Below are 25,506 nucleotides of genomic sequence, written 5' to 3'. Positions count from 1 at the left end.
CTGGAGTGGGTTGCCATTTCCTTCTCTAGGGGATCTTCCCAACTCAGGTATCAAACCTGAGTCTCTTGCATTGGCAAGTGGATTCTTTACCACTGAACCTCTTGGGAAGTCCTAAAATTATATTATCTTTAACTCATCAGTTTATCAAGATTAATGTCAGAAAGATATAGGAATTAACACACTAGCAAAAGGCCAAATTTTTCCTAATTTCCTTTAAAAGGGGTTTTAACATTTATTGTGGTTCATAAACTTGCTTGAATTTCTAATGACATCATGCCCTAAAACCTTAACGATTCTTAAAAACTTTAAAAATCTTCAAATTCAACGTTCCCTCATCAAAACCAAAATGGCACATGCTTTGACATATTTTAGCAAAATTTGTCCTCAGAATGAGAAGCAGTTTTATCTTACAAAGTTGAAAACCATAGGAAAACCATGATTAACCAGAACTCCCACCACACAATTTCCTACCTCCCAGACTTTAATTCTACTTTTGGGAGAACTAAACAATAAGAATATAAAAAAGTTAATATACGAAATTAGTGAAAAAGATTCCACAAGATGGAATATTATGCAGCCATTGAAAATCATGTTTACTATGAAGCTGTAATAATATGAAGAAAAGCATCTGCCATTGTTTTAATTAAAATAAAGTATATGTATGTATACATATGTATGTACACATATATTTATATATATATACACACACACACATATAAACACACACAAATGTGTGTTTGTGTCATCTTGACTACTTTTAAAAGACAGAAAAAAGAAGAGGGGAAAAAACTCAAAGTGCAAATACTTTATGAAGAATGGTAGACTTGTGGGTTTTTATTTTTTAATTCTTTACAGTTTTTTCTACAGTCCATATTTATTGTAATAAATAAAAAGACTCTTAAATGCTGGTTTACAAATTCTGTCTTAGGAGAACACATTCTACTTACCTTTCTTTGAAAACTATGACATTGAAAAATAAAAATTAATCCTCAAAGGAAAAACCTCAAGGATTCACTTATGTTCATTATTATTACTCTTATCAGCACGGCACACTTTAGAGTTTTCCAATGGTAATGAGAATAAAATGGTTTTCTACTTAAAACTTCATGAAACAACAAAACCTTATAATGCTGACAACTGGCCAAATCAAGAGGTCGGTTTTCCCAACTCTTATAAAACATTCCCAACACAATCATCCCAGAGTCCCAAAAATGAATAATGGAAGTTTGTGAATTAGTACTTCTGATTTTTTTTTCCTCCGGCATAAGCTGTCAAACTGTTGACAGTCCCCAATACATATTAACAACAGATCACCATATTCTCTTAGCTGGAAATTACCAAAAACTTAGTGCTCTTATAACAAATGATTGACTTATCATTTCTTGACCTCTCTCAAACTTCAAAACATAATTCTATTATAAATTCTAAACATCCCCTCCACAGAGATACCCCCTCTAACCAATCCAAAGTAACCCTCAGTTCCCGCTATCAGAAAGCCTTGCTTTCTCTACCAGTTACGACATACTTTTTGTGTGTGTTTTGTTTTTATTATCCTTCCCTCTCTGCTAGACCTCTCTGCTCCATGAGACCAGGGACCTAGCCTTTTAGGCTCACATCTACAGCATCAGCATGTGTGGAGGGGGCAAATGAATCTCCATTTAACACTCTCTTCCCCTCTAAAAGGAAGAGGTTCAGTTAAATGCCTTTGATGACTTACACATCACCCACCAACTACGCCAATTGGAGAATTTCACTGATTAACTATGTGTTCTTGGGTTAGTTACTTAATATCTTGACTTTACTATTACTATTTTTAATTGCTAATATTTGAGTGATTACTCTGTGCCTGATGCTGGACTAAGCATTTAATCCTACCCACAGTGATGCAGATACTATTACATGATCCATTATGCAGGTGAGGAAACTGAAGTATCCTCGCCTAAGGTCACACAGCTAGTAACTGGAAGACCTTGGCTTCTCTTGAGGCAGCTGTGCTCCCAGGCTTGCAAGCTTCTCTACAACACTACATTTTTCTCTCCACAGACAAATGAAATACCAGACAGACCAAGAACTATAGTCATACTCACAATAACCATGGAATTACCAAAATAGAATGATCCCATCAAATCACATTCAAAGTCTGTCTTGTGTTAAATGCATATTAAAAAAAAAATTGGGACACCCTAAATACCCTTTGGATGTTTTATTTTGTTTCTAAAGCCCTGAGAAATATAGGAAAAGGCATTTTTTTTCTGAAAATACGCTTTCAAATTTCATAGTAAGCAGGCCACACAATACAATTTTAAGACTAATGTTTTTCATCTTGAATTCTGCCAAATCTCCAGCTGGGCTTTTTTTTCTTTTTCTTTCTTTCTTTTTCTTTTTCTTTTTTTTTCTATACTAAAGGTTTAGAGGGTTTGAATAGTTTCGACCCAGAAACAAAAGATGTTAAACTCTGGAGGTATTACCACAACTTTAAACTTCAGTAATTTAAGACTTCAGAAAATGATGGTTTAGAAAGTCTATATGTGGAATCCAAATGAAAACTTCAGGAGCAAAGCTTTCATTTAGACTCTCCCAAACTTGATTCTCTAAAACACGGTCCAGCCAGCCCATAATGTGGAAACAATTATGAAAATTAAGACATGTGAAAACCACTCAAGCAGCTTATTTCAAACTACATCTTGGGAGACAAGTTGCTGCTGGCCTTTTAGTTGGCTTTCAACAACACTTTCTTTTTCCCCTTAGGATGAAACAGGGTACCTCCAAAATGAGATCTGTTGGTGCTGTGCACATTTTCATTTCCTGTGGTCCACAAGTGTAGAACTCTCCTCTCCTCTCTGGAAGCCCCAGCCAGACGGGAGCTGGAGATCAGGTAAGTTTGTATACTAACAACCAGAATAGAGACCAGTCCTGCCAATCAACCACATTCGTGCACTGAATTCTTCTTACTAATTCATGTGAATGGCAAAATTAGGATAGCATGGGATATTTTAACTCCACATATGATCCCTGAGGTTCATTTCAGCCATGAATTTCAAGGCCCTTAAACTGCTGCCCCTCTGCCCAGAAGCCTCTTCCCCTAGGTATTCTCAGGGCTCACTCTGCCACCTCATTTCTGTCCAAACATCACTTCATCAGAGAGTCCCTTCCCTGCCACTTTGTAAAAGAGCCCCTCTCCAAACTCCCACCCCACCCCTTGCCAACTGCTGTCACCCTTTCCCCTGCTTTATTATTCTTTACAGCATTTTTCAGCACCCGACACCGTCTCCTTGGGGTTATGGTCTGTCTCCCCATGCGCTTAGGAAGCTGGGGCCTTTGTGCTATCGTGGCATGTCCCCAGCACGCGGAACAATGCCCAGCACATAGTAGGCACTCCGTAGACACTAGTTCAATGCAGAATTAACTGAAGCACACATGTGCCCACACACACCCTACCTGTTTACCCAAACTGAGCATTATTACTTTCCGCTGCTGCTTCTGCTGCTGCATACTCTCTAATTAGGGTCTCAGAACTCTTTCACTTTCCTCTGTAGACTTGGCTTCCGGCCATGCTAGCTGAGAGGTGTGAGGAGTGGTGTTTGCCACCTTGGAACAAAAGCTTCACCAGAGCAGACAAATCAGGGTGGTCTGAAGGGTAGTTCCATGGTAGAGACCTCTCCCTGGTCTGTATGAACATCAGAAATTGTGACTTCTCTTTGAGCATGACTTCCAAAGAAAAGGAGGACTCAATGGTGGCCAAAGCTAGGCCAATTGAGCAACAAAGTAAAGTAGGCTTGGACTATCACCCAGCATTAAAAAAAAAAGATCTATTAGTCATACTGATAGAAATAAAAGACTGAAAAATATAATAAATGCAAAAGAAGAGATGAATCTCCCATGCAGAAGAATTCGAAATATATTATGTTCCCCTCCTTTAGAGGGGAATATCTCTGCCAGGCCTTACATGGGGACTGTGCATGGTGACTTCTTCCCAAAGAGGAGAGCGTGACAGGGTGTGGGCCTCTTTTCATTGCAGAAACCTGACAAAGATGACTTCGGCCAGGTAATCATGGTCAACATCAACAGTGACCAGTCACATTGCTAGCCTGTAACCTTGATCAGATGCGTTAAGAATGACACTTTACTCTGCAATCTTCTTTCCCAAAACCATGCTGCTGCCGCTTAGTCACTCAGTCATGTCCAGTCTACGACCCCATGGACTGGAGCCTGCCGGGCTCCTCTGTCCATGGGGATTCTCCAGGCCAGAATCCTGGAATGGGTTGACATGCCTTTCTCCAGGGGATTTTTCCAACCCAGGAATTGAACTCAGGTCTGCAGGCAGATTCTTTACCATCTGAGCCCCCAGGGAAGCCCAAGAATACTGAAGTGGGTAGCCTACCCCTTCTCCGGGGGATCTTCCCGACCCAGGAATCAAACCAGGGTCTCCTGCCTTGAAAGCAGATTCTTTACCAACTGTGCTACCAAGGAAGCCCCGCAAAACCCATAATCCCAGCCTGATCTGAGAAAAACCTCAGACAAATCCCAACAGGAAGACATTCTCAAAAATCATCAAAGTAATCAAAAACAAAGAAAATCTGAGAAACTGTTCCAGCTAAGAGGAACCTAAGGAGACATGACATCTAAATATAATGTATATCTCAGATCCTTGAACAGAAAAGGAATGTTATGAAAAAGTGAGACTATTTGAATGAATATTATGTTTATTAATATATAACATATATAATTATAATATAAACATTATATTTATATATTTATAAATATGTAATTTATAAATTTAAATATACCAAGTACATAATTATATGATTATATATAATAATTATATTCAATTATTATAATTATATAATATTATCTGAGAATAAATAAATAAACAAATATTTAGTTGATAATAATGTTTCCATATCAGTTCATTAAGTGTAACAAATGCACCATATTAATGGGAGACGTTAGTAATAGGAATAGGGGTATAACATGGGAACTCTCTATACTATCTGCTCAATTTTTCTGTAAATATGAAACTGTCCTATAAGCAAATAATATTTAAAATAGATTTTAAAAACAGAGGGGAGAGGACATCAGCTCTGCTATACTGCAACAATTTCAAAATAAATAAAGCCTGCAGGTTTCATAAGCAGTAACTTTACTCTTTGCTGTAGCAAAATAACACAGAGGCGCAGCCATCTGTTGGAGATTCAACTTAAATGGATACTGTCCATGACAGAAGACTGGGATCCTCGATATTCTCAGGTAAAGCTCATACATTTATATTAGGGCTACCTGCTAAGTGTAGGGCTACTACAAATCTGCTACCCTCTCTGAATACACTGGACTTTAAGCAAGTTAAACTCAATTCTGTTAAAAAGTTTCATTACTCTGTTTCTTAGGAACAAATGGTAAACTCAGGCAAAGTTGTCCTGATCTCGACCCCCGGTTCTCCACCTCGCCTCCAGGTCCCGCAGTACACCGAGAGACACTCCTGATAGTGTTCCCCAAACAGCGGACACACGGGAGGGGCAGGCACAACCGTGCACTCGGGAAACGAGAAGCTTCCGTGCCTCGAGCCATCTTCAGCTCAGAGTGGCGACACACAGGGGGACCTGCAGCGGGAGCTCAGCAAAATAAACAGATTACTGTGTCAGGGCTCGCTTCCAAGCCCTGTAGGTAGGGAGGCCTGCCTGTTGCATGTCAGCTGATTCGATCACTGCTTTCTCTCTCCATCAGGTGGGTGGATTTATGAAAGCGCAGGCTGTAAACACACAGTTTCTACCCAAGGACTTGTTTAATAAACAACTAGAGTCAAACGTATTGTTCCCCAGATGTCACTGATGACCGACTGAGGACTGTCTTAAACCTCTTGGTTAAACAGGAAAGCAAACTTGAAAACATACTGAACTAAACCAAATAAAAGAGGTGAGACATGGATTTTATGTGATCAGCAAATTCTCTGACTCAGCTTATCCAAGTGTAATATAAATCTTTAACTGTGTTTACTCTGTCAATTGTACACAATTTTAATCTCCTCTATTTCATTAGACTGGACAGATGACATACATTTTGGCCATCTTAAAAGTAATGATGCTAATCAGAATGCTTAAAATGAATAATATTTACATATAATATAACTCCATATGTTCTACTATATAGCAAATGATCCTTAGATCGTCATGTAATCACGTTTGAAGGAGGAGAGAATGCCAAAATTTAAAATGTGGACATTCATCCCTGAAAGAGATATTTTTTGTATAAAGAACTTTGTCACTCTGTGAAGATATATTTTGAGAAATTTCAAAGTTCCTACTTATAGCCAGTGACTTCTCAGAAGAATATCAGATTTCTTTTCGTTATAAAATTCACAACAGAGAAAATTTTGGTCCAAACGGCTTGTCTTAACGTAACCACATACTGCATTCATTCCCTGGCTCGATCCATTTCATGACTAAATCTGTCTCTGGTACTGAGAAGGATGTTCAAGAATCTCCTACTCTACATGGTGTGTTCCAAATAGTCCCCCACTGTTCCCAGTAACAGGTGAATAGTGACCTGCAGTGACCCCTCCTTGCTTCTGGAGAGCATGTCCACCCAGGTTAGTGCCTGCTTGAACCCTGAAATTCGATACAGAAAGGAAAATCACACTTTCAAAGCAGGTGGCTAGAGAGGGAAACGGTTGTTTTAATGAAAGCTTCAGAGGCTCTAAAGGAGAGCACCGAGGTTTGGTCACCAAAGCAGGAGTCTCACAGTCATCCCCATCCCATCCCCCTCTCCCACCCTATGCGTGTCGAGAAGTAAAACAGCACACCTGTATGAAGGTAATCAGGTCTCAGAAGTGCATATAAAAGACAAGAGAATGCGGTGCCTGATTTCAACCATCCACCCATTCAGCTCCCTTTCCAACCCTCTCCACGTGCTCTTTTCCCGGTTGGGACCACATCGGCTTCCTTGCCCTCCAGTGCCTACTCTGAGAGGTACAGTAAAAGATGAAGAGGAGGGGTGGGGCAGAGCTGAGACACTGACTTCCCCTGCTCACTCCCTGGCATATGTCTCTGGGTTGGCCGGGTTAGTACCTGGCAGGCAGCCTCTTGTTACTGGCAGCCTCCCCTTCCCCCTCTCCTTGGCTTTCAGTTTGAGGGGTGTTAACAGCTCCTTGCTGTTTCCAGCTCTGGGTCATTGCACCATCTCTTGATTTTCATGAACTCTGCCCTCCCCCAGTTACCAAGTGATCATCCCCCTCCTCCAGATACCAAACTCTCACGTAGTAAAACAGATATCATCTTCAAGTACATTATAATACAACAGTGTTATTTGAAAGGTGTTAATATGCTATAGATTTTCTTTAATCTTTTAGTATGATCAAGCACACGTAATATTTCCTAGCTACAAATGTAGCAACTCTCAGAGAAGGAAAGAGGAATAAACAGTATTCTCAAAGGCATGGCCAGTATTACGATTCTTTAGATGTTCCCTATGTCCCCTTAGACATGCCAGAACCCTAGCAAATTTCCCTACACACACTAAGTGATTCAGTCGATGAGTGATTTGCCCACAGTTAGGGGTTATATGCAGGCTTTGCTAGTGGTTCTGTGGTAAAGAATCTGCCTGCCAATACAGGAGATGCAGAAGACAATGGGTTCAATCCCAGGGTCAGGAAGATCCCCTGCAGTAGGAAATGGCAACCCACTCCAGTCTTCTTGCGTGAGAAATCCCATGGACAGAAGAGCCTGGCAGACTATAGTCCATGGGGTTGGAAACAGTCAGACGTGGCTGAGCACACACGTGTCTGCATCAGGGGTTATATACAAAAAGATGACTGCACGACAGATCCCCGCATGCCGGAGTCTACCTCATGGATGTCCTCCAGTGTAATCCAGCATCAGTCTCAGCTCTGAGTTCCTGGTCTTGTATGCCATGGAAATAAATGACATGGGTTGTGGTGTTCATTTGGGCCTCAGGTTAGCCAGGTCTGAAACTAGAACTGGAAAGCAGCAGCAGACTTTTCCTTAAGGTGCTGTGAAGGGGGTGAGGCAAAGAGGGGCAGGGTAGTGACAACCTCAACCAAGGGGGCACCTGCCACCTGATATGAGGCCAGGCAGACATTGCCACAGGGGCTGCCTTTTGGTGGCACCACTGATCCATCCTCCGCAGTGGCATTTCCAGGGGCAGGGCCAGCCAGGGGGGCTGGTGGATGAGAGCTGCTCTCCCAGAAGCTCTGCAGGCTGGAGATGCTAAAATGGTGGAGATACTACAACGGTGGTGATGCTGTAATGGCAGATGGTTTTCAGGCCCTGCGGACATGAACTGGACTCAGTCCCTAAGTAGACAAAGAGCGTGGGGGCTTACGGCACTGAGGGCGAGGGAGGGGCTCAGGAATCAGCTCATCTCCACTCCATCAGCAGTCTCATCTTATTCCAGCATTCCTCCCCTCTACTCTTCCAAAATGAATACAAACACACTTGGGGGAGCTCAGAGGCGGTCCTTAACTCTGGAACCTATACACAGGTATACACCTGGAACTTTCAGACATATATACATTCATTCTCCTAAGGTGACTCTTTATTTACTAAATTCAGATTCTTTTAGCCACTGGAGGGAACTCCCCTGTTACTGCAGTGTAGAAGCAGCCTCTGTCTCAGTGTCAGCCTTTACCACCAGACTGCGAGCTTCTGAAAGGCCACCAGTTTTTTACTCACATTTGTGCACCTGATGCCCAATATAAGGTCATGGACAACACGCGTCTAGTTCATGTGTTGGTTAGTTTTAGTTTGCTGGTTGGGAGTAGAGCAGGCAAGAACTTGATCACCCTTTACTGAATGATGCCTGGGTGACACAGAAGTAGAAAGAAAGTATAGGCTATTCTTTCAAGAAATTCGGCTATGAAATACTTGGTACCTTTCCTATGGCATTCAACACACCGTATTAAATATTTGTCTTCACTTTACTTCCAAACCTGTTGGGCAGAGCTGGTATCCTTCTGTCCCACTGTTCTCTGAAGCACAAACACAGAATCTTGCTTGTAATCAGCACATAATAAATATATGCTCAATTTTACTGAATAATTCAATAACAAATCCTTTATTTCCAGTCTCTCTTTTTCTTTGGTTTCACTGTGGATATGGACAGAGAGTTACTCTCTTTTTGAAACTCCCCTCCCAAGCCTCTGTGACCCTGCTCTTTCCTGCTTCTCTTTCCACTGTCCTCAATATTTCTGTCATGCTTTCTTCCATCAGCCTTGGAGTGTACATATTCCTAGACTTGGCTCTCAGGTCTCTCTTCTTTTCCTTTTGATTGCTTAAGTTATTTCCTCTATATGGTGACTCTAGAACTAGCTTAAGCCCTGACACTGCTCATGTCCTCTCTCTCTCATGCTAAGCTCCCAAACTGCCTCCAAGATAAACAAGAAAGTCACCATGAGGGTAGCATCTGTGCAGGATGGGATGAAACCTCCTTCAGTTCAGCTGTTGGAATAGGAACAAAGTTTGAGGCTTAAGCACTAGGTTTTAATGCAGGGGTTAAAGCAAGGGTGGTCTTGGGTTTTATTAGTTGTTTGTAGCATAGCATTTGCAAGCTGGCAGAGAGGTTTGGGATTGGAGAGACTTCTCCCAGCTCACACTGGCCTGGACTTTTTGTCTTCCCTCTTTCAGGGCTTTGCTTGGATTCAGGATAGACTAGTAGAACCCCTTTCCCGGTGCTCCACCAGTCCTGATCACTGCAGCATCCCAGGCAATCAGATCCACTTCTGCCCCAGCACTTTGAACACAGCCTTGTGCATTCTAATGCCAAATCTGTGTATCTCATTTCTGGATTTCCTCCTGAGAATGGTTCTTGGGCCCTTCTTGCACAAACTTCCCCCTTGTTAACCTCACCACACTACCAGCCTGTGGCCCTCAGACTGCATAAAAGGACCAGCAGAATCCCAGACTCCACTTCCAAGAGGTCCTGTTCTGAGTGACAGGACCCTGAGCTTAGGACAATTCTTCCAACTCACTTGCCCATGGCTGTCTGCTGCCCTGTGACTTCTCTCATAATTATTTCTGTTGTCATTCTTGGCTTTATGGTCTATGGCACAGACTGTTAGATCATGTCTTCCTTTTCTTACAGAGTAATACACTCCATTCCCCAGCCTCCTTACAGCCAGGGTGGTCGTGTGGCTAACTCCTTGCTAATTGACTGTGAGCATGAATGAAGAGCACAGCTCCCGGGTTAGCCCTGGAACAGCCCAGACACCTTCATGCTCTTTCACCTTCCCGCATGCTGGAGCTCAGAGAGGCCTGTGATCTGGCACTGAACATCCAGACCAAGACAGAGCCCTAGAAGCACAGCTCAAAGTCATCTGGGGACAACTTTCCATTAATAAACAGATAAAAACACAGAAATTATGAATAAACACCTAGAAATGTCTGTCACAATTTGACGTTGTTATGAAATACAAATGCATGATCTCTGGAGTCCAAACCAAAATACTGGTCTTCAGCACACTGGATGTAAAGAAATCTATCTTTAAACAAAGGGAGTTTGAGAAACGTTACCCTGGTAGATGGTGGACAAACAAAAGAAAAGGAGCCCTTCAAATCCAAACCACTCACCTCAGGATTATTAACAAGAGAGAGAAAAAAAACAACTTCTGTCATCTTCAAATCACTGGATTCAGGGGCCTCTCTGCCAAAGAAGCCTGCAGCTCTAGGTGCAAGTGTTGGAAGGAAACATGCTCTGAGCGTGCATTGGCTGCTCCTCACAGTTTTTAGTGTGTGTGTGCGCGCACTCAGTCACTCAGTCGTGTCTGACTCTTTGTGACCCTATGGACTGCAGACCACCAGCATCCTCTGTCCATAGGATTATCCTGGCAAGAGTACTGGAGTGGATTGACATACCCTTCTCCAGGGGATCTTCCTGACCCAGGGATCAAACCAGCATCTCCTGCGTCTCTACATTGGCAGGCAGATTCTTTACCCCTGAGTCACCTGGGAAGCCCTAGCTTTTAGAAAGGCATTCCCAGAAAGAGAGGAGCTCAGGCAAAGATCATCTGTAAGCAAAAATGGGGGGAAATGGCCAGTACCTAGAAGCTGGAGGCCTTGGAGGATCAGAAAAGTTAACTGCCTCTACAACTGCAAAGCCTAGAAAATAGTATCATTGCTCACAGCCTTTCTCAAAGGACTCTCGGTAAAACATGGCATTGGAACAAAGAAGTCAGGCTGATAGGAAAGATCAGAGTAAGTGTGCACCCTCCTGCCCAAGTCTGTTTTTGAGGAAGTCAGAGTAGAGACCACTAAGGAGAGGAAGAGAGAGATGGGCCCAGACAGAAGCTGGGAAATAAGGAATGCTAGAGAACTTGATCCAGGATAGAACCTGGATATGGTAACTGGTGTGTGGAACTGACCAAAAGCAAACAGATCAGAAGACTGTAAACTTTTTTAAGGAACCATACTGCCATGGAAGCTACAGCGTGGCATGGAGCTCACACTTTCCAACATCCATTTCAGATATGGCCACAGAGGGTAATGGACAAGGAAGAACTTCCTAGGTGACAGAGTCAAAGTCAAGGCCAGTAGGAAGACTCTCCCAGAGAGCAGAAGCAGGGATTGAGGCGGGGAAACCTTAATCATTCCTGCCCAGCAGTGTTTCATCATTTTTACACACCTGCAGCTGCTGGGTGTCTTCCACTTTTCAGAATGGGAGTTTTATTTTGTTGTGGTCTGCTTGTTTCTATTCCTCCATTGTATAATGAATCAGTCGGTCAGAATAAGCAATGAAATGGACATTTTATCATGAGTATTTAAAACAGGGTTTAGAGAAGGGAAGGCCAGACCTGTGGAGTTCTGGTCACCTAAGTCCTTCCAAGGAAAGTATGGCAGGCTGTGACACACAGGAGGCTGGGGAGCAGGGAGAAAACAGCACAAGCTTTGGCGACAGCTGGCCCCGGGTCAGATGTGGCCTCATCACTGTCAGCAACACCTCTAACCTGGCACATCCCTGATCTGGGCAGACCCTTTTCCTTCATCTCTAAAAGTAACTGCAGCACAATAACTACAACAACTATATAGATTATTGAAAGAATAATGAAAGCAATGTTTATAAAGCACCTAGCAAGATGCTTAGCACATAGGGTGTACTCAATAAATGGTAGATAATACTTCCCAAGAAAGTTAGTTAACTCAAAATTTTCCCCAAATTCAATGGAATATACAACTGGCATTCTGGAATCACTGTTCACACTCTAACCCTTCAATTTAACAAGGACCAATAACTAAGGCATCCTATACCTACACCAAACTAACTACAGTCCAGGAAAGACTCTTCCCCTGCCTGAAAGTATGGGCCCAGCACTGCTGTGATGAGGCTTAGGGTGCTGCCACTTCCCTCTTCTGCTGCTTGAAACAAAACAGGGAAGCAGGAAGGGGCAGGTAGAAGGGGGTGAGGAAGCAGAGGAGAGGCAGCGTGGTGTGGTGGAAGAACACGGGTTTGGGGTCCTGGGTTCAAGTATTAGTAGTAAAGCAGGTGAGCAGAGTGGTTAAAGAGCAAGGCCCCGACAATGAACATCATACTCAACACTGAAAAACTGAAAGTTCTTCCTTTAAGATCAGGAGGGACAAGGCAAGGATACTCACTCTGACTACTTCGTTCAATAGAGTATTTCAAGTTCTTGCCAGAATCAGACAAGAGAAGGACATAAAAAGGTATTCACATCAGAAATGAAGGCGTAAACTTATATATCTGCAGATGACATGATCTCATATGAAGAAAACCCTAAAGATCCCACACACATTAAAAAAAAAAACCTGTTAGAACTAATGGATGAATTCAGTAAAGTTGTAGGACACAAAATCAACATAAAAAATCAGTTGCATTTCTAAACACTAATAACAAACAAACTGAAAAGGAAATTAAGAAAATCTGATTCACAATAGCATTATAATGAATAAAATACTTAAGAATTAATATAACCAAGGAAGCGAAATATTTGTATATTCAAAACCATAAAACAATGGTGGAAGAAACTGAAGAAGACATAAGTAAATGGAAAGACATTCTGTGCTCATGGATTAGAACCTAATATTGTTAAGATATTAGAGCAGAAAGTGAAGAACTAAAGAGTCTCTTGATGAAAGTGAAAGAGGAGAGTGAAAAAGCTGGCTTAAAACTCAACATTCAGAAAACTAAGATCATGGCATCTGGTCTCATCACTTCATGGCAAATAGATGGGGAAACCATGGAAACAGTGACAGACTTTATTTTCTTGGGCTTCAAAATCACTGTAGATGGTGACTTCAGCCATGAAATTAAAAGACGATTGCTCCTTGGAAGAAAAACTATGACCAACCTAGACAGCATATTAAAAAAACAGAGACATTACTTTGCCAACAAAAGTTCATCCAGTCAAAACTATGGTTTTTCCAGTAGTCATGTATGGATGTGAGAGTTGGACTATAAAGAAAGCTGAGTGCTGAAGAACTGATGCTTTTGAACTGTGGTGTTGGAGAAGACTCTTGAGAGTCCCTTGGACTGCAAGGAGATCCAACCAGTCCATCCTAAAGGAAATCAGTCCTGAATATTCATTGGAAGGACTGATGCTGAAGCTGAAGCTCCAATACTTTGGCCACGTGATGCGAAGAGCTGACTCGTTGGAAAAGACTGATGCTGGGAAAGATTGAAGGCAGGAGGAAAGTGGGATGACAGAGGATGAGATGGTTGGATGGCATCACCAACTCAATGGACATGAGTTTGAGTAAACTCCAGGAGTTGGTGATGGACAGGGAGGCGTGACGTGCTAAGGCCCATGGGATCGGAAAGAGTTGGACACGACCGAGCAACTGAACTGAACTTAAACGAACTGATTGTTAAGATGCCTACACAACAAATTCAGGGCAATTGCTATCAAAACCTCAGTGGCACTTTTTTTTTACATAAATAGAAAAAAATCTTACAATTCATATGAAAACACCAAGGATTCCAAATAGCCAATACAATCTTGAGAAAGAACAAATCTGGAGGCCTCATATTTCCTGGTTTCAAAACATACTACAAAGCAATACAAAGTTACAGTTATCAGAAAAAGTATGACATAAAGACAGACATATAGACAAATGGAGGCTTCACTCGTGGCTCACATGGTAAAAAATTTGCCTGCAATGTGGGAGACCTGGGTTTGATCCCTGGGTCAGGAAGATCCCCTAGAGAAAGCAATGGCTATCCACTGCAGTATTCTTGCCTGGAGAATTCCATGCACAGAGGATCCTGGTGTGCTACAGTCCATGGGGTCACAAAGTCGGACACGACCGAGTGACAGACACACACAGACAGATGGAACGGAATAGAGAGCCTAGGGATAAATTCATGTATATATGATCAACTGATCTTTGGCAAGGGTGCCAAGAATATGCGATGGGGAAAACAAATGGTGTTGGGGAAACTGGATATCAAAAGGCCAAAAAGAGCATGGCCTCTGGTGATAACTGGCCTGAGTATAACACCTTGCTTTTGTTGTTGTTGTTGTTTAGTCACTCAGCTCTATCAGTCTCTTGGTGACCCCATGGACTATAGCCTGACAGGCTCCTCTATCCATGGGATTTCCCAGGCAGGAATACTGGAGTGGGTTGCCATTTCCTTCCAGGGGATCTTCCTGGACCAGAGATCCAACCTGTGTCTCCTGCACTGGTGGGCAGATTCTTTACCACTGAGCCAACAGGTAAACCCAAAGCCTTGCTTACCAGGTTTAACCTCTCTGTGCCCTAATTTTGTCATCTATAAAATGGGAATAAAAACAGTACCCTCTTCCTAAGACTACTGGGAGATTTAATGAGGCATTCAGAATAGTCTCTGACACAGAGGCTGTATTGTTATTATCAGTGGGATCTGAAGACAGTTGGGCTTCCCAGGGGGCACTAGACCTTGGTTTCCATCCCTGGGTCAGAAAGATCCCCTGCAGAAGGAATGGCAACCCACTCCAGTATTCTTGCCTGGGAAATCCATGGACAGAGGAGCCTGGCAGGCTGCATTCCATGGGGTCACAGAGGGTTGGACACGACTGAGCACGCACACATGAGGACAGTTACTTAACCTCTTTGAGCCTCAATTTTCTCTGTTATGAAAGTGAGACAAGACTAACTTGTTAGGTTATTGGGTTACTGGGACAAAGTGAGTGAAATAGCCAGTGTAAAGTTCTCAACCCACTTCCAGGTCCAGAGGAGTCAGACAAGTCCAGTAAAGCAACAGGGCAAGTCTGTTCCCAAGAGGTGGGGGCAGGGGTCCCAAGAGACACGACCAGGGAGGGAAGATCAAAGGAGGAAATCCCTCCCTCAGGCTGGAGGGGGGGGGGGTCACTGGCATTACAACCTCAAGACGGCTCCCCTCTACCACCCTGTCCAGGGTCACTAACTGGTATTTCTCACGACCAGCTGGAAACATGCGGCCCCAGAGAAAAAGTACAAATGGAGTTTAGCAGCCGGGTGTTTAATCCTCACCCGATGAAATTAAACCTGATGTTTAATCTTCCGATAATTTTACTACACTTCCTCTAGAACGCTCTACCTGGATCTTGGAGTAACCCATCAAGATATATTCACTAAAAGACCAATGAACAGTTTTCGAGGTGACTTCATGTCTCTTTTCCCATTGAGCCCATGGTGAGATGGGCAGCATAGCTTTCTCTATCTCACAGACGAGAAAACTAAAACTAGGAAACACTGATTCACTCTGACCAGCTCTCAGCCTTCACGTCCAGGGCTCTTTTCACCACACTGACCACTGGAGCCTCTTTTTTTTTCAGTAGTTAATCCCCTAACCCCACAAGAAATAAAATATGCAGATTTGTTCTCCATAATGACATTAATGCCTTTTGCAAACATTTAGTGATTCTAGAAGTAATATAATATGATTGTGGTAAATGTCAATAAAAATTCATAAATGTATCTCTACTTAGAATTTTTGACAAGAGTTTATGGGGGAAAATCCATAATCAAATGAAAATGACTGGCTAAAACTCTAAATACAAGATAGAAAATAGCAACGATTAGTTAGTTTGCCTGCTTCAGAGAAAACTCAGAAGAGCAAGCAACGCAGTTTACTTCTAACATGTTGAATGATATAATTTAAGAAACAGTTTCTCCTAACGCATTTTACCTTCCCCATCAACTCAACAGAGTCTACCAGCTGAACTAGGCCACAGACATCAATTATCTGACTACAGAAGTTAGACTAGAACTTAACTAAGAAAGGCTAGTGATGACCTAGTATCAACCCATGGAAACTTTAAAAAATGTATATACTATTTCTCTTTTTGCTTTCTATCATTCTCATCTTCTCTCTTCCGCGGCCTTCTCTTTTCTTCCCCCCCCAGAACTGAGGGGCCAGCAGGTGGCTGAGAATGCAGTGTGATGAAAGGGAATGTGGGGAGTTGCAAGGAAGAATAGGCTATAGTTGGGGAACCACACAGTGAGCTGGAGGGATTGGAGGCTGATAATAAAGCTGCACGTATGCCTGAGCTAACAGGCCTGGAAGTCAAAGACAGGCAGCAGTGGGAAGAGCGGCGGACACAGAGGAAGCAGGATGGCCTTTGTGGCTGAGAGATGAGCTACTTTGAACAAATAAGTAAAAATACTTAAGGTAATGGGAGTCAAGTTTCTAACTGCCAGAGATGATATGTAGAAATATATAAACAGATAAGACTAGAAAGATCCTTGGGTGTTGAGTTGGAATTGGAGGTCTTAGTATGAACTCGTGATTTTATAATATACGGCCTTATGTAGACAATACATAAGTGTATATGTATATATACATCTATTTCCTAGTTTTGTCCTCTGAGAGATCCAAAGCAACAATACCCCAGTGACAACAGGCACACCAACCTTCCATATCTTGTTTTCCAAATACCATTCTCTACCAAAAGGGATGACTAACCAGGTCAGGGAAAGTACAAGATAAGCCTGGGATATCTTGTGATGACAGAAAACTTTAAAATGCTCAGTGAATGATTAGGATGCCAAAAGGACAAAGGAGCCAGTTCAGAGGGATTCTCAACTGGTCAAACGGAGAACAATTTGAGCATCAAAATAAATAATGATAGTAAGAGATCTCATATTGTATTCAAAAGGAATCCACGAATATGTCCTAATATAATGAAGAAATGCATGAAGGAGAAAAAGTTCTTCCTTATAATAGAATGCCAACTAACAAATGTGAAAGGAGTGATGGAAATAAAGAATCACCATTTGGCAACCTTCAGAGAGGTAGCTGATTCAGGCAGGAAGGCAGCAGGGAAGAATAAAGAGTCATGTCCAATGTTCATTGACCCTATGGACTGTACAGTCCATGGATTTCTCCAAGACAAAACAGTGGAGTGGGTAGCCTTTCCCTTCTCCAGGGGATCTTCCCAACCCAGGGATCAAACCAGGGTCTCCTGCATTGCAGGTGGATTCTTACCAACTGAGCTATCAGGGAATCCCAATAAGGCTTTAGGTAGAGGCTTAATGAGGAACAGGCTATTAGAATAACCTCAGAACACCTCTCCACAAACACCAATATGTTTCAAAGGGAAAAATGGTGAATTGAAGGTGGGTAGATGTGGCAGACACCAACATAATCAGGTGATTAGGGCCAAAATTCCAGTGGTGATTAGGCTGATATTGTGTACCTTCTGATGTGATGTGCTAAGAAGAGCAGAGCATCCTGCCAAGAACATATGCTCAAGTCTGGTTCGGAAGAAATGCCTGCCAGACCCAGGTTGAGAGTCATCTACTATATGCAAGACCTGTGTAACTGCAAGGGCTTTAGGAAAGGGAAAGTCTGAGGAACTATTCTAGAAAACAACATGACAAATTTAACATGAATCCCAAATCAGGCAGGAAAAGAAGAGACATCTGGGGGACTCTTGATGAAATACGGGTGGGCTTTGTGGATTGGATGGTACTGCTGTAACAATGGCAACTTCCTGGTTTGGTGGTACAAGGATTATTGTTTTGTGCAACTTGACTGGGTTAAGGGATGCCCAGGTAGCTGGTAAGTCATTATCTAAATGTGCTGTGAGGATGGTTCTAGGAGAGATTAGCATTTGGATCTGTAGACTGAGTAAAGAAGATGATCCTCAAGCAACGTGGCTGAGTATCATCCAGTCTGCTGAGAGACTGAATAGAGCAAAATGGAGGAGGAAGAGCCAATATTCCCTGTTGTCTGAGCTGGGATAACATCTCCTCCTGTCCTCAGACATCAGAGCTCCATTCCCAGGCCTTCAGACTCAGACTGAATTACACTACCTGCTTTGCTATTTCTTCAGCTTGCAGATGGCAAGACTGTGTGACTTCTCAGCCTCGATGACCCTAAGTCAATTCTTAAAACAAACACCCTCTTATAAATAGCTATCCCATTGGTTCCATTCTTTGGAGAACCCTGACTAATCCTAATTCCATGGGGATATAGAAAAAGATTATACTTATTTTCTCCTTGCCAGACCCATGTGACAGTTTAGTTCAGGGAAAGGGCTCCCATTCAAAGGATTGACCTATTAGAAATCAACCAGGGTAGGAGGCAAATCATTCAGGGATGTTCTATACCCGATGCCTTGCTTTGATTTTCAATAACTAGTTACTCTCAAGGGCGCTGAGCCTTAACATTGGATTCTAGCTCTCTTTGGGAAGTGAACGGCTGTGACCGACTCTACTGCCCACCTTTGATTTCCATGCTGTGAGTCCATCTGGGGACAGCTCAAGCCTTTCTGAAAAGGAGGGGTTTGGAGGCAGCAAGACTGAAAGGGGAGACCAGAGGACTTGCCTTAAAGGTGCATTTACAAAGCAAGCACACTGCTTTTATTCAGATTGCATATTTGTTTGGAGAGGCTTTGGGCAAACTAGTGGCACTTAGGGAGGAGATAAAATGCCCTCCAACCCACCTCTGCCACCTGCCAAGCCACCCTGATGATACCACATCAGGCTGCACAAGGCTGAATCAACCAGGGCTAGTAGGTCTTCCAGCAAAACATCCAGGGAACAATAAAGACACAGGATAGCTGATCAGTAATTTCAGGGGCTGACTAACATCGTTAGGAAGGGGTGGGGCAGGCTGTTTTCCAGAGTGACACTCAAGTCTGGCCCAGACTTGGCTGTATGAATAATTCACATCTGAGGATGGGAGGCAAGGTCCACGGGAGCAGGGAGGGGAACAGGCAATCGAGGAGTTCAAGGCAGTAGGCAGATGGGACAAGAGGCTAGGGGTCGGGGCCACAGAGGCCAGGCCAGGAGATGAAGAGCAATAAGAATGAAGACATCAGCCTGGAGAGGGAAGAGGGGATACAATCCAGGAAGTGAGACTTTCCTTTCATTGGGCTCTATTCTGGCTCACCAGGCAAGTCAGACAGAGAGCAACACACACCTTTCAGACTGAATGAAATAATAAGCTTAATTGTTCGGGGTAGGAGGGGGAATGCCTTGAGTCAGTTTAGTGCTTTGCAGAGTAAGCCTTGGAGACTCAAGTTACCAAGTAGGCACAGGCCAGTGAGGACAGCTCGCGCATGCGTGCTAAGTTGCTTCAGCAGTGTCCAACTCTGCGACCCCACGCACTATAGCCCACCAGGTTCCTCTGTCCATGGGATTCTCAAGGCAAGAACACTGGAGTGGGTTGCCATGCCCTCCTCCAGACAATCTTCCTGACCCAGGGGTCAACCCACGTCTCTTCTGTCTCCTTCATTGGCGGGCCGGTCCTTCACCACTAGTGCTACCTGGGAAGCCCAGGGACAGGAGAGGGCACCCCAATTTAATGTCTGATGATCACCAGTACCGCTCTGCTCTGACTCACTGGCTGGTTAGTTAACTCTATGTTTCTGTCTACCAAGAACTGAGATGAGCAGACAGCACAGGTAATTCTAAGATGGAATGAAAACTTCTTTGGACCTCTGCCCTGGGCCTTCGATCACACAATGTTAGGTAATCTTGGTCCTGACATTTCTCTTCCTCTCATACTTCCCATGGATCAATCTCTCAACCTTTGGCTGGATTTCCTCCTTGAGGAGGCAGCAAATTCAAAACGTCCAACACCCATGTGGAGGTCCTCCCACCCCTACAGCCTGTCTGCCCCACATCTGGAGGCCCTGCCTCTTTAATTCCAACATTTATGTGACCCTGGCCGGGCACAAAGCTCTTCTGCATACCTGACTTAATGGGACCTAACACAACCAATGCAGGTAGCTAGAAAAGGAATTATTACCCCCATTGTGCAAATGAGAAAACTAATTCAAAGACGATAACCTTTATTCAAGGTTACAAGAGCTCACACAAGTATGGCTGGGATTAGAACCCAGACCCCTGTACACCAGACTGCCTCTCTAACCCAGCACTGTAAGGGCACAAGCTCTTGGGGCTTTCACTCAGCTCTGCACCCCTCACCTCCACCTTTCCCAGCCACAGCAAGACTAAGTTCCAGGGGACTCCTCCACACACACACAGAATCCAGGATGAGGGTCAAAGGTCCGAGAGGGGGCAGCTCAATACCTTGAAGAGAAACGATGGACGGAAGAGCAAAAGGGCCATGGAGAGGAAGCAGGAAAATGAAGAAGGAAAGTGAGAAGAACATCTCTAAGTCACCCAGGACTTGGGAATCTCTCTTTGCACTCTCACCGGTACAATGTACATTTGCACCACGTTGATAGAAATGTCAGTATTTTAGGGTTTATCTAGGAGGGAAAGGGGGCAGCCAGCGTTTAAGGAGGACTTCCTGTTCATCAAGACCCAACTAAGTGCTTTCTCTCTTCATCTTGGGAGGTGGATATAATCTTCATTTTTACAGACAAGGAAATTAGAGAGGTGAAGCGAAGTATTCATAGTCGCAAAGCCTGGCCTGGAACAAAGGCTGATCTGACTGCAAAGCCCAGCTCTTCTCTTTACACCACAGTAATAACGCCCTGGGCCTGGGCTCTGCCATTTAGAACCTTGCAATCAGACTTAACCACTCTGTTGGGTATAATCACAGTCCAGAAAGCATTTTGAACTAATGTATACCCCACAGAGAATGGCTAATGGGTAATTTAAGTTATAGTAATTCCCATTCGAGTTACAGTGATTCCCCCAGCCACAGCCCGAAGAAATCAGACGCTAGGCTTAGATTATGGTGGATTTCTGCTCCAAGATGAAAAACTTGGGGGAGAGGCAGCCAGCCTCGGGCATGGGTGCACCACTTTGAGGGTGTGTGCCTTGATTGCTAACTGGCTATGGTGCTATGTGTGCAGGGGTTCCTTTGTGTCTATGCGTTTTGGAAAAATGAGAGAGGATTAGAGTGTAGATTTTCAAATAGGTTCTGATGAACATAAATGGAAAATTATCCCATTTTGAAATGTTTTCATTTTAGTCTTCATTTTTAGAAAATATACGTAGATCTGCTCAATAAAACATCTTGTACATCATCCAGATATGTAAATTGTTCTTTAGTCACTAGGTTGTGTTCAACTCTTTATGACCCCGTGGACTGTAGCCTGCCAGGCTCCTCTGTCCATAGCATTTCCCAGGCAAGAATACTGTAGTGGGTTGCCATTTCCTTCAGGATTATTGCCAATCCTTCAGGGATTATTCCTGACCCAGGGATCAAACCCAAGTCTCCTGTGTTGGCAGACAGACTCGACCCCTGAGCCACCAGGGAAAACTAGATATTTGACTAGATGTGACCTAATAATATAAAGAGGCTGGTAACTACTATTTATACATTTGTAAGGTTTAGAAAAGAAATGTGTTACTTAGAGTTAAAGCTACAGAGTTTTGAATTCTAAAGACAAAAATAGAAAACTTGAAAAATGTGTTCAAATAATCTGTTTTCCTAGGTACTTGTTACTTACATGGACTTCCCAGGTAGCGCTGGTGGTAAAGAACCCACCTGCCAATGCAGGAGGCGTAAGAGACATGGGTTCGATCCCTGGGTTGGGAGGAACCCCTGGGGAAGGAAATGGCAACCCACTCCAGTATTCTTGCCTAGAGAAACCCATGGATGGACAGAGGAACCTGGCAGGCAACAGTTCATGGAGCTGCAAAGAGTCGGACATGACTGAGCATGCATACACACACATGCACGCACTTGGTACTTAAATTGACATAACAATGAATATGTTATGTCCAGATGACTGAATATCACTGCATGCTACATACAGTCGCATGGTACAAGAGACACCTCCAGAAGCTTATCTCAAGTATAAAAACCTCACTGGCAGGGGTTGCTTGCTGTCTTTTTTAGAACAGCCCACTTTGTTTGGACAAGCATGGTGTTAATAGAGCAGAGGTGGTGTGTTTCTAACTGTATCACTTCTGTTCAAAAGGAAAATTCTACTCACTGGATCAGAACACACAAAATTGGATGCAATTCCTCATCGGAAGCAGGGTTAGCAACCCCTGATAAGTAGTTCACTGGGAAACCCAATAACTCTCCTTACCAATACAAAAGTTCATGCATTGATGACATGCTGTGCAGTGCATGAAATAATAACTCACTGGTGAAGAGGGATCGCCTGTGACTGGCATTTACTTTATTTTCTGACTTACAAAAGTAGGAACCGCCAGAAGCTAAAAGCAGCTCTTAACTTCTAAAATAATATCCCAAGGCCAGGTGATACCCAGAGCAGCAAAGAAGTGAGGGGGGCGAAATGCACCGCAGGGACAGTAATAAGTAACATTTCGTGGAAAATACCGTTTAAAAATGACCTATATGTTTTGGGGGCAGTTTTAATGATTCCCTTAATAAAACTAAACTGTTTCCAATACGCACAGTCACTCCTCAAAGTACTTGCTTGAGAAATTTCTAAGCAATTTTAGGTAGTTGTAACTTGTTGAAGGAAAGCAATAAAGTAACACTGCTACAGAACAAAGCACTTTTGTTTGCCGGTGGTGAGGGGGACCGCCAGGACCTTCACTTACTCTCAAAGCACAGCCCCTGACAGGGTTACCAGTGAATTCATAATAACCATTGCCCAAATCTTTGGATGCCTCGCATGGTTCGAACTGTTCCCTAACTAACACACCGCCAGCCCGGGAGGAGTTGATGGCTGGAAAATGTTATATCTGTGGGCTCTACGGGAGAACCTCAGTTCACCATCGACGGCTGGGAGACCGAGTTTGGAAAAGAAGCACCTGTGCAAGGTCAGAGCGGAACCTGAGCCCGGCTCTCCGCTCCTCTGCGCCCAGCCCACCAGCTCACAGCAGGGACCGACGCAGCGCGGATTCTGCATCCCGACGGCTTTTTACTCCTGGGGGGGGGGGGGGGGAAGGAAGGCGGAAAGGGCAAGATGTGCTCCACGTCGCCCAAAGAGGTCTGTCCAAGGTACGTGGAATAGGTATGGGGTCCGGGCTGGACGCCAGGCAACCCCAAAAAGCCGAGGGCTGGGCCCGGCAGAGATGCGCCCCGACCTCCCCACGCGGCCCGGCCGGCTGCAGCTCCGGGAACCCTCCCCGAGCTCCGCGCCCCACTCACCGCTCACGCTCGCCCGCACCGCCGAGCCCGGGAACCGGGACCGCTGCTGCTGCCGCATGCCCTCGGGGCCGAGCGCGACGGGCGACCGGGGGCCGGGCGCTAGCAGCGGCGGAGGACGCGGCGGGCGGGCGGGCGGGCGGCGGCGCGCCTCCTCTTCAGTGGCCGCTGAGACCCGCAGGGAAGTCAAAGTTTGGCAGAGCGAGGGGCGGCGCCCAGGGGGCGGAGGGTCCGCGTCCCGCCCTGCTCCGCCTCTTCCCGCTCCGCCCGGTCCGACTGTTCCCACGGAAGAGCGCCCCCCACCGGCGAGGCACGGATCGGCGCTCGGGGCTCTTCTGCAGATGCCCTTCTGCCTGGGACTGTCCCCGGCAGTGCGACCGGCCTCCAGGAGGAGATGGCACTCATTGAAGGACCCCTAGCACCCACAGGCCCTACAGAGCCATACCTGGGAGCCCTGTATTAAAGCACTGTCCCCCTGTACCTCTCCTCATTCTGCGGGGAGAGATTCCTTTGAAGTGGCTTCAGGAAGTACAGCCCACGTGGGAGGCAGCTGGCTGCGTGCTCTAAAACTTGAATCCCAAAGCCCTTTAAGGGAGCACGCAGCCCTCAGAGGCCAAGGGTGTTTACAGACATTTGACTTGGGGCCTTTCCTAGGCACCTGTTTATTGCGACAGGGAACAAAAAATATTTAAAGTTCTTGTAAGAGAATTCTGGGCCTCTTGGGGTCAAGAGTCTTGGATACTGTTTCTCAAAGCTGAAATATAAAGCCTCCATTGACCCACCTTTGGTAAAGAAGGAAGGTGCAAAGTAAACCAATGTTTGTCATGAAGACTTTGTTCTCTCTGAAGTCTGCAAAGCAAAAAGGGCACAGACGTGCAGAGTAGGGTTTTCCCGGTGACCACACAGGAGGGAAATACAGTAAAGGTCCTTCCTCCTCATGCTTCAAAACCTTGGGAAACCCAGACAGAAGCAGAGATGTCTTCCTGTAACCCTTTGCCATTCATTCATCCATTCTTTCATTCATCATTCAATGTTGATATAGGGCCCTTTTATATGCTAACTAGGAATCATATCCCAGGAAATAATCTGGATGAGAACTTCCCTCTTACCATTAAAGAAATTCTGCTCCCTCTGAAAATAATAATGTTTTATTCTTTATGCAATGGATCTCATCCTATAGGCCATAACAGCCTGGTGTGCTTCAAACTTTGACAGAGATTGGGTCATACTTTCATCAACATGTTCCCAAAATATTGTTGCTTCTTCTGGGTGTGCAGAAAATGACTGGTGTCTTACAGATGGACTGTATAGAGAAAGATGCAACTTGCAGTTAGTGCTAAAGATCATGTTTACCAGAACAAGCAAAACTCTTGCAGACGATATATATGAGAAAGAGGTCAGGGGAGTGAACAGCTCAACTCAAATAACAGTGCTGAAGGGCAATGTGGTAAACACAAAAATTCTCAACCACCAGCACTTACCGAATCCTTGACTCAATAAATGTGTAGTATGTTGAGTGAGTAACTTGTTGTAGGCTGGACTGGGAACTGTAAACACCACTTAGAGCCTTCTTTTTGCTGGGAAATTTGTTCCAAGTTCCAAACAACTTATTAGCAAAGGGATTTTGGCAACTTATTACGTTGTAACTTGGGAACTTCCTGAACTGGAGCAATGCAAAGTGGAACAGGGATCTTGTAAAACCAGATGTGATTACCTTTGATGTATGAATCCTTAAAAGGGAGAAGGGAGAAGGAAAGATGGTGAACTGTGTTGCAAAAGGAAAAAGACATTCTAACTAGATGGTTTTTAATAAATCTGAGCAGAAGACAAGGAAGTGATGCAAGAAAGATATGCAGAGGGGATGGGGCAGGAAGAACAGCTAGTTTATTGACCTATGGGCGGGAACAGGAAAAAGGAGACAGGACACAAAGGGCAAGTAAAGAGACAAATGTGGCTCTAAATTCTAGTTTTTTGGAGGGATTATCCACCAGATTCTGTAAATCCTTGTAGGGCCTACAGTGTCTCACTTCTCTACCAAAAAAAAAAAAAAAAAATTTTTTTTAATCAGTATAACCAAATTAAAATTAACAG

The 25,506-nt window shown here is 44.0% G+C and overlaps 1 protein-coding gene across 1 annotated transcript in view; it reads right to left on the bottom strand.

Annotated features, from left to right (window-relative positions):
* LPAR3 (lysophosphatidic acid receptor 3) overlaps positions 1-23,569 on the bottom strand; it is an 82,001-nt gene extending 58,432 nt beyond the window's left edge. Inside the window, exon 1 of the mRNA XM_043877322.1 lies at positions 23,419-23,569. The gene's annotated coding sequence lies outside the window, so the exon portion shown is untranslated. The remainder of the gene's footprint in view (positions 1-23,418) is intronic.
* Positions 23,570-25,506: the final 1,937 nt, after the last annotated feature.

The sequence above is a fragment of the Cervus elaphus genome, chromosome 20 (genome assembly GCF_910594005.1).
Source record: "Cervus elaphus chromosome 20, mCerEla1.1, whole genome shotgun sequence".
Lineage (NCBI taxonomy): Eukaryota > Metazoa > Chordata > Mammalia > Artiodactyla > Cervidae > Cervus > Cervus elaphus.
The sequence above is the reverse complement of the archived record's forward strand: the minus strand, read 5'-3'. Positions and strand labels throughout refer to the sequence as shown.